This window comes from Herpailurus yagouaroundi, unplaced genomic scaffold, assembly GCF_014898765.1.
Source record: "Herpailurus yagouaroundi ecotype Mexico unplaced genomic scaffold, PumYag 181, whole genome shotgun sequence".
Taxonomy (NCBI): Eukaryota; Metazoa; Chordata; class Mammalia; order Carnivora; family Felidae; genus Herpailurus; species Herpailurus yagouaroundi.
The window spans coordinates 8,074,831-8,089,732 of NW_024412412.1; the positions used below are offsets into that span (position 1 = coordinate 8,074,831).

At 40.1% G+C, this 14,902-nt stretch overlaps 1 pseudogene; it reads left to right on the forward strand.

Moving 5' to 3' along the window:
• Positions 1–303: 303 nt before the first annotated feature.
• Positions 304–2,332, forward strand: LOC121040009 (40S ribosomal protein SA-like; annotated as a pseudogene).
• Positions 2,333–14,902: the final 12,570 nt, after the last annotated feature.

The following is a 14,902-nucleotide window of genomic DNA, read 5'->3' on the forward strand; positions in this document are numbered from 1 at the left end:
TGGGCAGAGAGCCGCCATCTCTAAAAGCAAAGAAACAGACTGCTAGAACTGAAGAGAAATTATTAAAATGTTGTTTTAAATAAAAGGTCTTTGAAGAATGAAGACAGCAGGAGACAAGACTACTGAAATTGACATGTTAATACAAAATTTGAAGGTGAAGTACAGAGAGAACAAAAAAACATTAAAAATAGTACAGTTTTTATTAGAAGGTTTGTGAGACAAGAAAAGGTCTAATGTGCATGTAATTGGAGTCCCTAAAGGAGTGAAGGGAAAAATAAGGCAGAAGCCATAGTTGAAGAGATAATGGCAAGACTTCTACAAACCATTGAACAGCAGATTAAGGAAGTTCTACAACACAGGCAAGATAAATACAGAGAAAACCCCAAATCCAAGACAAACAAACAAGAAACCACCCAAACAGCAAAGACCGTGAAAACAATGGTTAAGCAACCTGAAGGAAAGAAACCTTACCTTCAAAGGGACAAGGAGACACACAGCTGGCCGGCTTCTAGAGAGTAATGATAGAAATCCTAAGATAACAGAATTGCATAGTTAAAGTGCACAAAGATAGCTACCAATCCAGAACCCATTAATCAGCAAAAGATCCTATAAAAACAGCGAAATACACATGTCTTCAGAGGAAATACTGAGATCGTTGAAAGAAGTGTTCCTGAATGGTGTTCATTAGGTAGAAGAAAATGTATCCTCGCAGGGAAAAAAGTAAAAAATACATTTTAAAGATATACAGGAAAATATAAATGAATATTGACCGTAAACAAAACAACAGTGGCAGTGTCTTGATGTAAATCACAATTCAGAGTTAAAATGCATGAAACCTTTTCAAGCTACCCAGGGAGGGGTCCATATGGTATTGTTCTGCATTCTCCTTATAACTTAAAGGGAAACTTTCACGAAGTCTGGAGCCATTGATGTCCCGTAAGTGAAGCAGGAGGGTGTCCTCAAGTTCCTTGCAGCAGGAGCCCGTTTAGGTGGCACCAACCTTGACTTCCAATGGAACAGTACATCTACAAAAGGAAACGTGATGGGTTCTACATCACAAATCTGAGGAGAACCTGGGAGCTTCTGCTGGTAGCTCGTGCCTTGTTGCCATTGCAAACCCGGCTGATGTGGGTGTCATCTCATCCAGGAGTCCTGGCTAGCGAGCTGTGCTGAAATTTGCTGCTGGTACTAGAATCACTACTACTGCCGGCTGCCCCACTCCTGGAACCTTCTCTAACCAGGTCCAGGCAGCCTTCTGGTGGTTACTGATCCTTGGGCTGACCACCAGCCTCTCACAGAGGCATCTTACCTTAACCTGTTTGCCCTCGTTCTAACACTCTCCTCTGCCCTGTGTGGACATCGCCATGCCTTGCGACAATAAGGGAGCTCACTCAGTGGGTCTGATGTGGTGGATGCTGGCCCCTCCCCCCCCGGAAGTTCTGTGCACGCGTGGCACCATTTCCGGTGAATACCTCTGGGAGGTCGTGCTGATCTCTGCTCTACAGAGACCCTGCAGAGAATGAAAAGGAAGAACGGCCTGCTGCCAAAAAGGCTGTGACCAAAGAGGAATTTCAGGGTGAACGGGCTACTCCAGTGCCTGGGTTCACTGCTGCTCAACCTGAAGTCACAGACCGGTCTGAAGGTGGGCAGGTGCCATCTGTGCCTGTTGGGCACTTCCTACTGAAGACCGGGGCGGTCAGGTCTGCAGCTGCCAGTGCTCAGGCCACTGGGAGGGTAGGAACAACCACTGAGTGATCTTAAGCCGCTCTTCCACAAAGGCAAACAAAATGGAAATACAGCCGATGGAAAATAAGCAGTTTCTAAAAATTAATAATAAAAGAAAATGCACAATGATGTTATAAAAGCTGAGGGGGGTATGGTGAATTAAAATGTTCTAAGGTTCAAGCATAAATAGGAGGAGTAAAAGCTGTGATTTATTTTTTAGATTGTAATATGTCAAAATCACCTGTCATTATGGTTATTACTAAAAGAGTAGTAAAAGTTTAACAATTTAATAGAACAAAATGGGATCATAGTAAAATATTTCTTACGAAAGAGGTAAGAAAGAAAAGCGTACACAAAATGGATTGGTTAAATGGAAAACAAAGGGTGGTAAAGTAAATATGAATCAAATATGTTGGTATTATGTTAATTAAGTTCTCTAACTTAAAGACTAAGGTTACAAAGCTATGTGTTGGATGCTGGGTCACTGTGTGGAGGGACGTTTTTGTAGTTTTGTTGATTATAGGGGGCAGAGTCACAATGCCATCTGTTCCCACGGGGGAAGGCAACCCCCAAAGTGAACTGATAAACTTTGGGCAAGGTTTGCAGTAGCGAAAGGAAGCATGGAGACCTTCTGGGTGAGGACTTCTGGGCTACTCAGTCTACTGTAGTGCTTCTACACCTGTAGTTGATGGTCTGTGTGGTTGCATTCCTCTGTTCTATGTGTGTCAGAAGAGATTCTTTTGATGGGGAATTCTTGCATATACAGGAAGTGTCAGTGAGACGCTCCCTCATCATTTACCACCAGTGGGACTATCAGATCATGACGCAAGTGACTGTGTACTCTTGTTTTAAAAGTCTTCCATGTACTCCTGATGTCCTGCTGGTTGACAAGTCAGAAGCCTTAGTCACAATAGCCCTGACTTTGAAGATATCACACCTTGGCTCACAGATATGGCTGATAAAGCCCAAAAAATCTCAAGAGCTTGCTCTGTGAATAATGTTTCTTGGGAGTATGTGGATGGATTTGCAAACTCAGTCCCTCTGGAAGTCCCGGAGAGACTGTTTTTGTTTGTTTGTTGTTTTTTCAGACTTCCACCACCCAAGGGAAAACCTTAAAACTTCTCAGACACTGAGTATCAGATACAGTCTGTATCCCACTGGGGCACTCCATGTGGACATTTCAGTTGGGTATCATAAGAAGTATCACCCTGTAAGCAGGTTCCAAACCAGCAGGCTTGGAGGCTCTTCCCAAGGAGCTGAAGCTCTCTATACCTCTGGGACATCTCAAGTGCAATGCTCCCTTTGAGCTGTAAATCTTTGTGACTAATGATTTTGCTGATTGTGGCCTCTGGCAAAGAGAAGCAGCTCCTTTCAGTTTAGAACTTGGGACTCCTTTGGAAAGGAAGCTATTCATTTTTTACTCGGCTTTGTCAGAATTTAATACCTGACCTAGGGAGTCTCCCTCTCTCTCTTTTTCTGACATTTTGGGCTGGGACATTTGGGTTTAAGTCAACCGTCTTGTTGTTTATTGTCCACTTGTCTCATCTATTCCTTTTTCCCCTCTTTTCCTTCATTTTTGTATGAATGAAGTATTCTTTATAATTCCATCGTTTTTCCTTTGTTGGCTCCCTTCCTATAACACTATATAATGTTATTTTCGTGGTCGCCTTAGGGTTTAAATTGTACATCTTTAATTTATTATGGTCTACTTCAGATAATATTATATTACTACATATACACCCTAAGAATTTTAAAATACTTCCATTTCTTCTCTCCCAATTTTGTCCCACCTTTTTTCTGCTGTATATGCTATTTATCTCATTACATTGTTATTCTTCTGGTTACAAGCAGTCTGTTATCTTTTAAAGAGACTTACAGGGTAAAGAAGAAAACCCTATTTTAATCTATGTTGTTCCCATAACTGGTGTTTTTTGTTCCTTTGTGTAAATCCATGTTCCTGTCTGGTATCATTTCCTTCCACTTGAAGGGAGGACTTCCTCTAACATTTCTTCTGGTGAAGAACCATCCATGATGAGTTCTTGAAGCTCTTGTATGTTTTTGGCCATGCAAAATGGAGGTGAGAATGTAGAGCCACTTAAATGCCCTCTACGGCTGGAGGGAATGTGAAAAGGTAGAATCACATTGGAAAACTGAAAGTTTCCTGAAAAGTTTAACAGAACCTCCCACCTGATCCACGCGTTTCACTCTTAGGTATCTATCTGAGAGAAACAAAACTTTATGTTCAAAGACTCATATACAAATGTTCACATTAGCTTTATTTGTAATATCCCAAACTGGAGAAAACCCAAAGGTTTATTGGCAGGGAAACCAATGAAAAAAACCAAAACAAAACAGAACTTAGGGGCACCTGGGTGGCTCAGTCAGTTGAGCAGCCGACTTCGGCTCAGGTCATGATCTCGAGGTCAGTGAGTTCAAGCCCCGCGTTGGGCTCTGTGCTGACAGCTCAGAGCCTGGAACCTATTTCAGATTCTGTGTCTCCCTCTCTCTGACCCTCCCCCGTTCATGCTCTGTCTCTCTCTGTCTCAAAAATAAATAAACATTAAAAAAAATTAAAAAAAAAAACAAAAACAGAACTTAGCATATCCATACCAAAGATATTACTCAGCAAAAAAAAATAAGTGATTATTGATATACACAGTCCTATGGATACATTTAAAAATCATTATTCTGACTGAAAGAAGTCAGGCAGAGTCTATACAATATGATTCCATGTATATAAAGTTCTAGAAATTTCAAACTCAGCTATAGGGACAGAAGGCAGATCAGTGATTGCCTGGGATTAGAGAGAGGGACAGATTACAAAGAGAAAATTTTCAAGGAAACTTTCTAGTATAATTGAAATCTTGATTGTGGTGGTGGTTTTATGGATGTATATATATGTCCAAAATGATCACATGTCGCAACTTTAATATGTAAAGTTTATTGAACTTTTCATTCAATATAAATGGAGATAAAAGCCTATCTTTTCATTTGGATAATCTATATTCAGTATTTTCTATACTGTATTAAATTTCAAAATGAAAATGTTAACACTGAATACAATTTTTATAGACCTTAAATTGGTGCTCTCTACTTTTTTTCTTAATTATGTAATTTTACATAAATTTTGGTAGATTAAAATTACTTATGATTGGGTACACTGGGAGTTTTCAAACTTTGTATATCCTCAGCTATACATAATTTGTGGTTTTCAACCAACAGGGAGAGTGACTTTGCGCTTTCCCCTTAGGGGACATTTGGCTGTGTCTGCAGACATCTTTGTTTGTCACACCCAGGAGGGTGCCACTGGTCTCTAATGGGTAGAGGCAAAAATGCTACTAGATGTCTTACAATGCATAGTCAAGCCCCACAACAAAGACTTATCCAGCTCACATGTCCATAGTGCCAAGGTTGACATGAATGCAAATTAGTAATTATTGATTATGTTGAATGGTAGAGACAAGAAATAATAAGTCAGTCTTGTTTCTTAGTGATAGAATAAAGTGAAAGTTTATAATTTGAGCTACACATTTAGTGTAACGCAATAGTACAGCACCTTTTTAAAATAAAAAAAAAAAAGGTGTTTTTTTTTTATTCCAAATGACAGAGTAACTCCTAAAGAGACTTAGAACAACTCCTAAAATTGTTGCTGATGAGCAGTTATGTTTTTATGAAGAGATGGGACTGGATTACATTTCATAGTAATTTTAGCAGTGATAATGTCGTAAAATATTTGAAACGATGGAAATAACGCGAAATGTTTCCACTGGCTCCTCAGCCCTTCTCTCAACAAACATTTTTCAACCCCTATTGTTTCTACTGTTAGTTTCATAGCAAATCTTTTCATGAAAGAACAAAATAAGTAAGGAAAATTATAGCATAATAAGTAGGGTAAGAATTTCCAGTACATTATATAATATTGTGGTATTTTTTAATTATTAAAAAAAACTATGTCGTTAGCATAGAAAAACAGCATTTCATGGGATTGACTTAGTAAATATTTTTCTGAAGATAATGAATTCAATTATGCTTGTTAAACTTGGGCCTATTTCTTACGGTACATTTTTTAAACATTTGTATTCTTAAGACAGTTTGAACCTTCCGAAGTGTCCTATGTTTGGCTCTCTTACTCTCAGAGAATATGCTATTTGCCTTTTCATGATTTGGTTACCAATCTGGAACAGCCCTTTAGGGGAGTGCCATAGACTTCACTCTGTTGATGTCTTCCAAAGCCACTCCAAAGCTGAGACATAAACGTGGTAGCACAAGACTAATTTAAGATTAGATATGGGGTATCTCTCTAAATGTTGTTTTAGTTTGCCCCCTGGGAAAAGCGAAACTCTGCAGCTTAATCCTATTAATTAGCTTTTGACAAACACAGCTACAAACAGCTGAAAAATCCTCTCACTCTGGTGTACGGGGGAGGTTTAACAAAACGCTGATAACCATGGCTTGCCCTTACGGTCCCATTTCAGTAGCTTTTCCAACTCATTATTGTGGTGGCTTCCATTTTACAAAGCAGACCATCAGAGGGAAGGAGAGGCCAGGGGGTAACTTAAATGTTTCTCCAAAGGCCTGGCCATACCACATAAGCTCTAAACGTCTTAAGTCAATATATGGTTTCCACGTATTGCAGAATCTGAAGTGGCTCCATGGCAACCATTTCCAATGCTCACTTCCCAGTCATGGCTCCAGGAAGGGGTGGGAAGCTTTTGTGGAACTAAATGGACGTAGCAGAAGGAAAGGCGAGATGGGCTTACGCTGACCCTACAATCAGCCACAAGGAGCCTTGTGGCTCAGAGGAATGGCCGACAGAAAACACCAGAAAGAAACACAGGAAGAGACAAGCCCAGGAGCCTATTGTCGCTGTGAAAAGAACATCAGAAGTGCAGTTCCCATGGGCTTTGTCTGTGTTCCGTAATTATTTTTAGGCAGCAAAGAAAAGACTTTGCTTTGGGGATTTGAATGAGTATCTGTAAAGGAAGAGGGTATATATGAGTTGTAAATAAAAGCGGTCGGCCTCCGATAATAGGGTCAGTGGCCTCAAAATAACAGGACAATCGCCAGCCTGTTGTGGACGGCAAATTTTCCATGACAGTTTTTCCTTATTTATATTCTCATGCCACTAAAGTGGATTAGAAATAACCAGGCCTGTGAATTTCTGTAGCCAACCACACCACTGACGTTTCAGTCTTCCTCTTTTCTCTTCCTGTTTTCTATTCTCCTGATTGTTTTCCAGTTTATTTCGGTGTCTTCTGGATTTTAACATTAATTGAGAACTTCCTATACACTAGGCATTGGGTTAGGCACTCAAAAAATGTTTCTATTCTTTAATTCCGAACAATCTCCTGTGATGCTATTATTACACAACACATAGTTGTGATAAATGAAGCTTCCAAGCTTCAGTAATTACTCAGACGTTTAGCTGGTAAGTGGTAGTTAATAGAAATCTGCCTGTGTCCACCACCAAAACTGTGCCCGCCCAGTGCTTCCCCGATCCCCTGCCCCTGGCATCCTACTCTCTCCCCACGACGCCTGTCCTCTGAACGAGGGCAAACACCATTGCCCAGGTCCCGGGGGTCATCGTGTATCTGTGAGCTCCAACGCTGAACTTCATCGTGGAACCACCTAAATTCCTTTCATATCGAAAGCAACTTGAAGAAAATGGATACTTGAATGGTGCGTGGCTCTAGCAACACATGGTAAAACATCACCGCTGTGTTTGTTACAGACGTGATTTAAATGTTGTGTAGCTCGAATTGCCTTGGGTTTTACATTTCAAAATGGTGGTGGACATTGTGATATCAAGGGGAAGCTGTGATTGCTCTGGGGGCGTTCTAAATTTTCATCGTAGGCTTCCTCATCCAAGAGAAATGTCACCCGTGAAAGCAATGTAGATACCACCCGAGAGGGAGAAAGGGTCATTTGGCGCTCAGCATGCTGAACATCTGGCAAATTCAGGGATGATACAGTGACTGGGATCTGATATTGCCACTAGATTAATTAGTGAGGATGCTGCAGACTAATAAGTTAGAAACAGATGTGTGGATGTCTGGGGGAAATATGTTTGGTTCAACACACATTTTCTGAATGGCAAGTAGGCTACCTGTGCTTTGTCTAGGGAGTTTTACCATCTAATGTAACTTATAAATAAATCATAGTGTGAGTCTGTAAGTGATATTTATATATTTTAATTATATAGTTTATAATTATATATTGCCATATGCTATCATGATGCACTGCGATGATATAATATACTCAGCTGTTGATTGCTACTTCTTGCCTTTTTCTAACACAGTCACATGGTAAGTGCCGCCCCAACTCTGTATTAGAATAGCCTAAGCTTCTTGTTGAAAGGAATCCTAACTATGCAAGGCCTAGTAATTTCGTTCCAGAATGTTATCTCTGAACTTTTATTAATGGTTAAAATATCTTAAGATTTAGATAACCCAGAAACCTGGGATGTACCCAGGAAGTGCTTTCTTAGCACATTGTTTGCTAATGTGTGCTATTAACTCTTGATTGAAAAGAATGCTGTAATGGGTAAATGAAAGTTGAAAGATAAATTGTGTCCCTCGTTTCTGTGCGACAAACGATTTCGATAGTTCACAGAGTGGCTGCATGTGACAGTCACATATAGGATTAAATAGTCTAAGTGATGGTCGAGTGATCTGAAAGAGTTGAGGTAAAAAGGAGGAATTGTTAGGAGAAAATCACCGATATAGTTGAAGGGTGGGCACACTTACAGCTGGATCTCAGAAACTATGGAAGCAAAGAAAAAACTCTCGTCATATTTTATGTTGGCTCTATTCTTTCCTGTAGCAGAACAGCTTCCAAAAAAGACAAAGGACATGGCTCCTACCACTCATTCATCTCGGATCCATAGGGTCTCTACCACACAGGGATGGGCTCATGCCCAGTGACTCAAAGAATGACTCAGACTCATCAGCTCAGGTCATGTGCCCACCCCTAGATGAACTCACTGTGGCCATGAGAACATGTGGCCAAGAGAGTACACTGCCTCAGATGAGCATAATAGCAGGTACCTATCACTTACTTATATGTACCATGTGCCAGGTACATAGAAGATAATGGACTCCATCTCACAACCCTGGGCTTTATTGTCATTATACTCATTTTACAGATGAGAAAACTGAAGCATAGAGAGTTTAAGTAACTTGCTCAAAGTCTGAGTAACTTGTGCAGCTAAGTGGTACAGCATTATTCCACACCTGGGTGATTTCTGAGCTTTGGTCCCATTGGAAAGCAAGTGGAGGTAAGGGCGTTTGAGATCCTTTGATTTCCTATGGTTTACCCCTATTTTACGGTGACGCTGCTGGGCTGCTTCTTTCTTCCTCATTTTGCTGAATGCTGCCTTCTAGATTCTTGGCTTAGGCTTCTAAACATGTGCTGGCCTGAGGTGTTATCTCCTGTCTTCAATGTGGTCATCCCATTAAACTCAAAATGTCCAAGCTACAAGGGCTAGGCAGATGTCCTCAGGGCAATTATTGGCTTTAGAGCCTGGATGCTTTTGTGGATTATACTTTCATATAATTTTTGATTTCCCCTTTTCTAGTCCAGATATACATTTGAAGAAATTTCATGATACTCATTTTGGACTAAAAGTTGGCCTTTATGAATAGTCCTTGCCAGAAAACAAAGTCCTATTATAAATTAAATATGTGAGCACGAATGATAATTTTTGTTCATCGAGGATGAACACTTAGTGAAAGCTGATAAATCTATCATGTTATGGAATGATAGGCACAGGATATATCTCATTCTTAGCAGAAATGGCAACTTAAAAGGCAATCAATAGTTATAAAATCTCCCTGTCAGTCATATCTATCAATTTGTAGATTTGCGAATGATTTAGTGTTTATAAATGTCAGGTGTCTCCTAAAGAATTTTAATACAGAGATTGTGCTTAAACCTTTTGTGCAAACAGTATGCTTTATCCTGAACACCTGCTTTTCTTCCGCGAGTCTGGAATCTGGGTATATGCCAAACGGCTTATTCTTTCAGATTTCTTTAGGCAAAAATGGATCCCATTACTCGTATTGTTCCCGTTCATGCACGAATATATTTTGGCATCTGGTATTTTGTATTACATATAGAGCAACCTCATTATTTTAAAGAGTGGCTTGGGGGCACCTGGGTGATTCAGTCAGTTAGGTAAGCAGGCCTGTCAGAAGATACAGTTCATTCCTGCTAGGTTGACTCTTTCCAACCCAGCCAGGAAACAGGAGTCAGGTGTACAACAAACATAAAATTTGGGCCGCCTAGATGGCTCGATCTGTTGAGCATCCGACTCCGTTTTGGCTCAGGTCACGATCTCATGCTCTATGGGTTCGAGCCCTGCGTCAGGCTCTACACCGACGGTGCAGAGATGAGCAAATTGGGAGATGAAGAGGCTGGAGGCGTAAAGCGTTCTTTGAATAAGCTGGAAATAAGAAAACTAGGACTTATTTGAGAAACTCTAGAAGTCAATTTATAATGGGTATGTTGTAAATAAATAGAAACGATCATCTTTGAGTCATGGACTGGCTCAGGGTTCCTTCACCTGTAAGCCAACTGATACTAGCACGTGAGGGGAGTGTGATTCTCTTCCATTTTCATAAACATGGTGGAATATATTGGTAGATGAATGCTTCTAGAAAGCAACTAAAACTTATACATAACACAAAAAATATCGTCTCGTTGGTAAGAAAATAAGAAGTACTAAAGCCATGTCCTGAGAGCAAGTGGGAACACGGACAGGCTTGGAGATTATTTTTTGCTGAACTGAGTGAACTTAAACACAAGTTTTCATATACTCCATAGAGTGTTGTGATGGAAGTCATCAGACTCTCCTTCCTCAATAATTCTCAGACTCCAACAGGGCCATAGCCCGAGGATGAGGGAAAACCAGAAATAACCCCATTCTGCCACAAAGAACTTCAAGGAAATGCCTTCATTGTCATATTTCTCCTGAGCAGAAGGAAGAAAACTGTTCCCCTGAGAACACATAATGATAAACCTGTCTTCTCAGAGGATGACAGCCTGAATTCATACTGCCTGAGTGACATACACACACACAAACTAAAGCTATAAATTTGGCTTAGTGAGCCTGGACTGTATCTACAGAACCAAATGCCAACCTGTTCTGGAGAAAAACATCCCAGGCTTCAAAGTATTTCTACATATAATGTTCAAAGTTTACTGTGAGAGTGCTTCATAGTGAAGTAAAATCACAAAAACGTATAAAGACACAGGACGCCATTAACAACAGCAGAAGCAAACCCCCAACAGCAAAATCAGTCCTGCATATACAGCATCCATGGGAATTATGAGCCTTTTATAAAAGAAACAACTTTAAAATAATCATAAAGAACAAGAAGATTAGGAAGACAATCAAAGAATATAACACTTGAAGATTTGAATTTAAGTCACATTAAAAACTAAAGAAAATATGCAGAATTCAGCGCAGACTAATAAAAGAAGGATAGAATGTATGATGGCAAGATTAAAGACACAGAAAGTTTAAGACTTAACAATTCCTGATGGAGAAGTGGGGGAGAGTGAGGTGCAGGTAGAATGTCTGGGAACTTTCCAGAATTTGCAAGATGCCAAATCCAGATTCAAGAAGCCAATTTATTTATTTATTTGTTGATTGATTGATTTTTGAGAGAGATAGCACACACATGTGCAAGCAAATGGGAGGGGCAGAAGGAGAGGGGGGAAAGAGAATCTTAAGCAGGCTACCCACCCAGCACAGAGCCCAATGTGGGGCTTGATCTCACAACTGTGAAATTATGATCTGAGCTGAAATCAAGAGTCGGATGCTGACCGAGCCACCTAGGTGCCCCAAGAAGCCCAATGGCTTTTAAATAAAAAATAATATGATATAAATCTACACATGTACAAGAACAAATAAATGATATCTACATATAAGCACGTGATAGTAAACTTAAAAACCACCAAAAGCAAAAGCCAAACACTCTGAAGCCAACAGTCTGCACTGAACACCTGACTCTGCGTGTAATTGGTGTGATTATGGGGAAATTAATTAATCTCAGTGTGTCCTTCTTTTCTCCTTTATCAAATGGCGATGATCATACTATTTCCCCGAGAGTTACCATAAGGATGATTTGAAAGAGTATAGTAAAGTATTTGGAAAGCATCTGGAGCGTAGTAAGTGTGTGTTATGATTATTATTTACCACTGTATACAACAGTAATGGCAATATTGTGAGAGGTTAAAAATACCTTAAATTACAGAAAAATAATAACCGAAAGCCTGCAGTGATGAATAGAATCATGCTGTTTGGAAAAGGGTAAAAAAAAAAAATTAACTTTAGAACTTGATAAGTTGAATATGCATGTTAAAATTTCTAGAGAAACCACCAAAAGAATGGAAAGAGAGTGAATACATTCCAAAAAAGTAAAGAAAAAAATGGAATGAGAATCCATTCAAAAGCTGACTTGGGGTGGGTTTAGCCGATGAGAAGCATTGTCAGGAAATTGGCAGGTGTAAGAGTAAGAGAACTCGGTATTCCTCCCCTTCCCTTTCTACCTGGGATGTTCTCTGAGGCAGTGGCTGCTCTTCCAAAGGCACCAGCTCCCCCAGGGGACAGATGCACCGTGGGTCCAGTTGTGGCCAGCCCACCCAGTCGGCTTGTGCATCTGACGTCTCCTTCTGCCTCGCTGTAGCCTGGGGAAGCTAATGACCTCCTACTGGAGTAAAAGTGTCTCCTTGTTAGTCATTCTTTTTCCACTGCCTGTGTGACCATACGTTAAACTATACCTCTTCAACTCTTAGTGGTTTCTGTTAGCTTCATTGGCCCCTTCTTTATACGATAGTGAGAGATCCGTCAAGATATGATGTAAAAGATAGTAACATTTCATAATTCCTTAATTCCCCTCGGTCTGAGTCTCTGCGCGGTGAGCAACTTTCTGACCATGAGGTTTGTTGCAAATGGCTTCCGTGAGAGAGAAAGCATACTAGTTACGCTTGAACACGTATCTTATTCTTTTGGATTGTTATATTCTCGGGCTCCTGTAAACTTTGAAAACAGACCCCTGCTCTAGAAAGACAATTCTGCCATTGTTTCTGATATTTACATGTCTGACCTTATGATGTTAAAGACTAGAGCCAGAAGAAGGGTTCATTCTGTAAAGTTAGGTCTTGTAACTGACAGTCACTTGGTCTGTCCCAGAGAGCCAGCAACCAGTGCCATTTGTTTGGATATCTTTATGTGCATAATATTCTTACTTTTAAAGAGTGCTACTTTCTTTAGATATTTTGAGAAAGAGAAGTACAATGACTTTCATGGTAGAAAATTCAAGGAACACTCATTTTTTTGATACCAATAGAAGGACGGCTCTTGGAGGTCCTAAATATTTTCTCTATCTCTATATAGACTTTCATGGAAAAGCAAAAGACTTTGAAAAGTCTTAAGTGAAAGACTCTTTACTATTTTAGGATGATCAAGTTTTTTTTGAAGCCCTTATCTTTTTATTAGGCAATCTGAAATTTTCCAACTCTAGCTGTTATAATTATGTAAACAGATGGAAAAGGCAATTTCACAATTATAACCGAACTTTGTTAAGCCATTTGCAACTCTTAATTAGTGTGCAAAACTTGGATGGCAATGCCCTCCTTTCCTCAATATATTCTCAATACAATGTAGACTACCGTTGCTTATTGGTAGCACATAGATGTACCTGAGAGGCAACTATAAAGGAGAGAGTTCATTGAAAGAAAATCTTGATGAGCTTCTTAAATGATGTATTTCTACCTCTGTGGCCAAGAATTTTCAACACAAGATTTCATGACACAAACAACTATTTCTAGTAAAATATTAGACTAAAAACGTTTGTCTTTGAGTTCAAAACTCAAAGATATTGGTGGGGTGCCTGGGTGGCTCATCCAGTTAAGTATCCAACTCTTGATTTCAGCTCAGGTCATGATCTCACAGTTTGTGAGTTTGACCCCTGCATCGAGCTCTAAGCTGACAGTGTGGGATGATCCTGCTGGGGATTCTGTCTCCCCCTTTCTCTGCCCCTCCCCACTTGTTCTCTCTCTGTCTCAAAATAAATAAAAACCACTAAAAAAAAAAAAAAACCTGCATGACATTGCTTTTCACACACCTTGTTGAATGCCAGTTCCTGTTTTTAAAAGGATATTAGAGATCTACATGGCAGATAAAAAGACTCAAAGTCTCATATTCTGATTGTAGAACACTGAATGGAGTAGAGCAAATGAGAATATAAAAATAGAAATTTCAAAAAGCAGCTTGTATAAAATATGTGACTTATTTGATGAGGAAGAAGTTTCTAATAATTATTTATTTTTTTTAAATTTTTTTTTTTTAACGTTTATTTATTTTTGGGACAGAGAGAGACAGAGCATGAACGGGGGAGGGACAGAGAGAGAGGGAGACACAGAATCGGAAACAGGCTCCGGGCTCTGAGCCATCAGCCCAGAGCCCGATGCGGGGCTCGAACTCGCGGACCGCGAGATGGTGACCTGGCTGAAGTCGGACGCTTAACCGACTGCGCCACCCAGGCGCCCCTCTAATAATTATTTAAATGGTGGGATTTAAATACCGGGGAAGCAGAGGAGCCCCTAATTTAGAAAGCAAGATTACCATCTCATCTGCCTGTTCTTTTGTTAAAGAACCCAGTTAGAATGGATACAAATACATTTTGAATGAGAAAATGAGTATTGGAGGAGAAAAGAGAAAAAAATGCATGAATATAAACTCATAGAGGATCAAAGTGTTAGTGCCGCAAGGAGCATTAGAGAAGTGTTTATTTTACTTATCAGATTCTTCCACGTGTAATAGATGGCATCCAGCAAGATGATGTTACGGCTCAGTAGCCAGTGGCGGGGCCTTCTTGGGAGCTTGCTGTCTCCTTGCCACTCAGAGGAAGGTGCAGGAGCCAGCAGCATCCGGGACCACCTGAGAACTTGCTAGAAGTGTGCAGGCGCAGATTGCACTCCAGATCCACTCAACCTGAATCTGCATTTGAACAGGATTCCAAGGTGATTTTAGGCACATTAAGGTCTGAGAAGCGTTGCTCCATAGTGTCTCATGTTGCTCTTTAGTTGTTTTCCACAGCTGTATTGCCTGAGAATGTATTATCCCCAAGGGCAGGAATTTGTTATCTGCTTATTTGTGTATCTCCTGCCA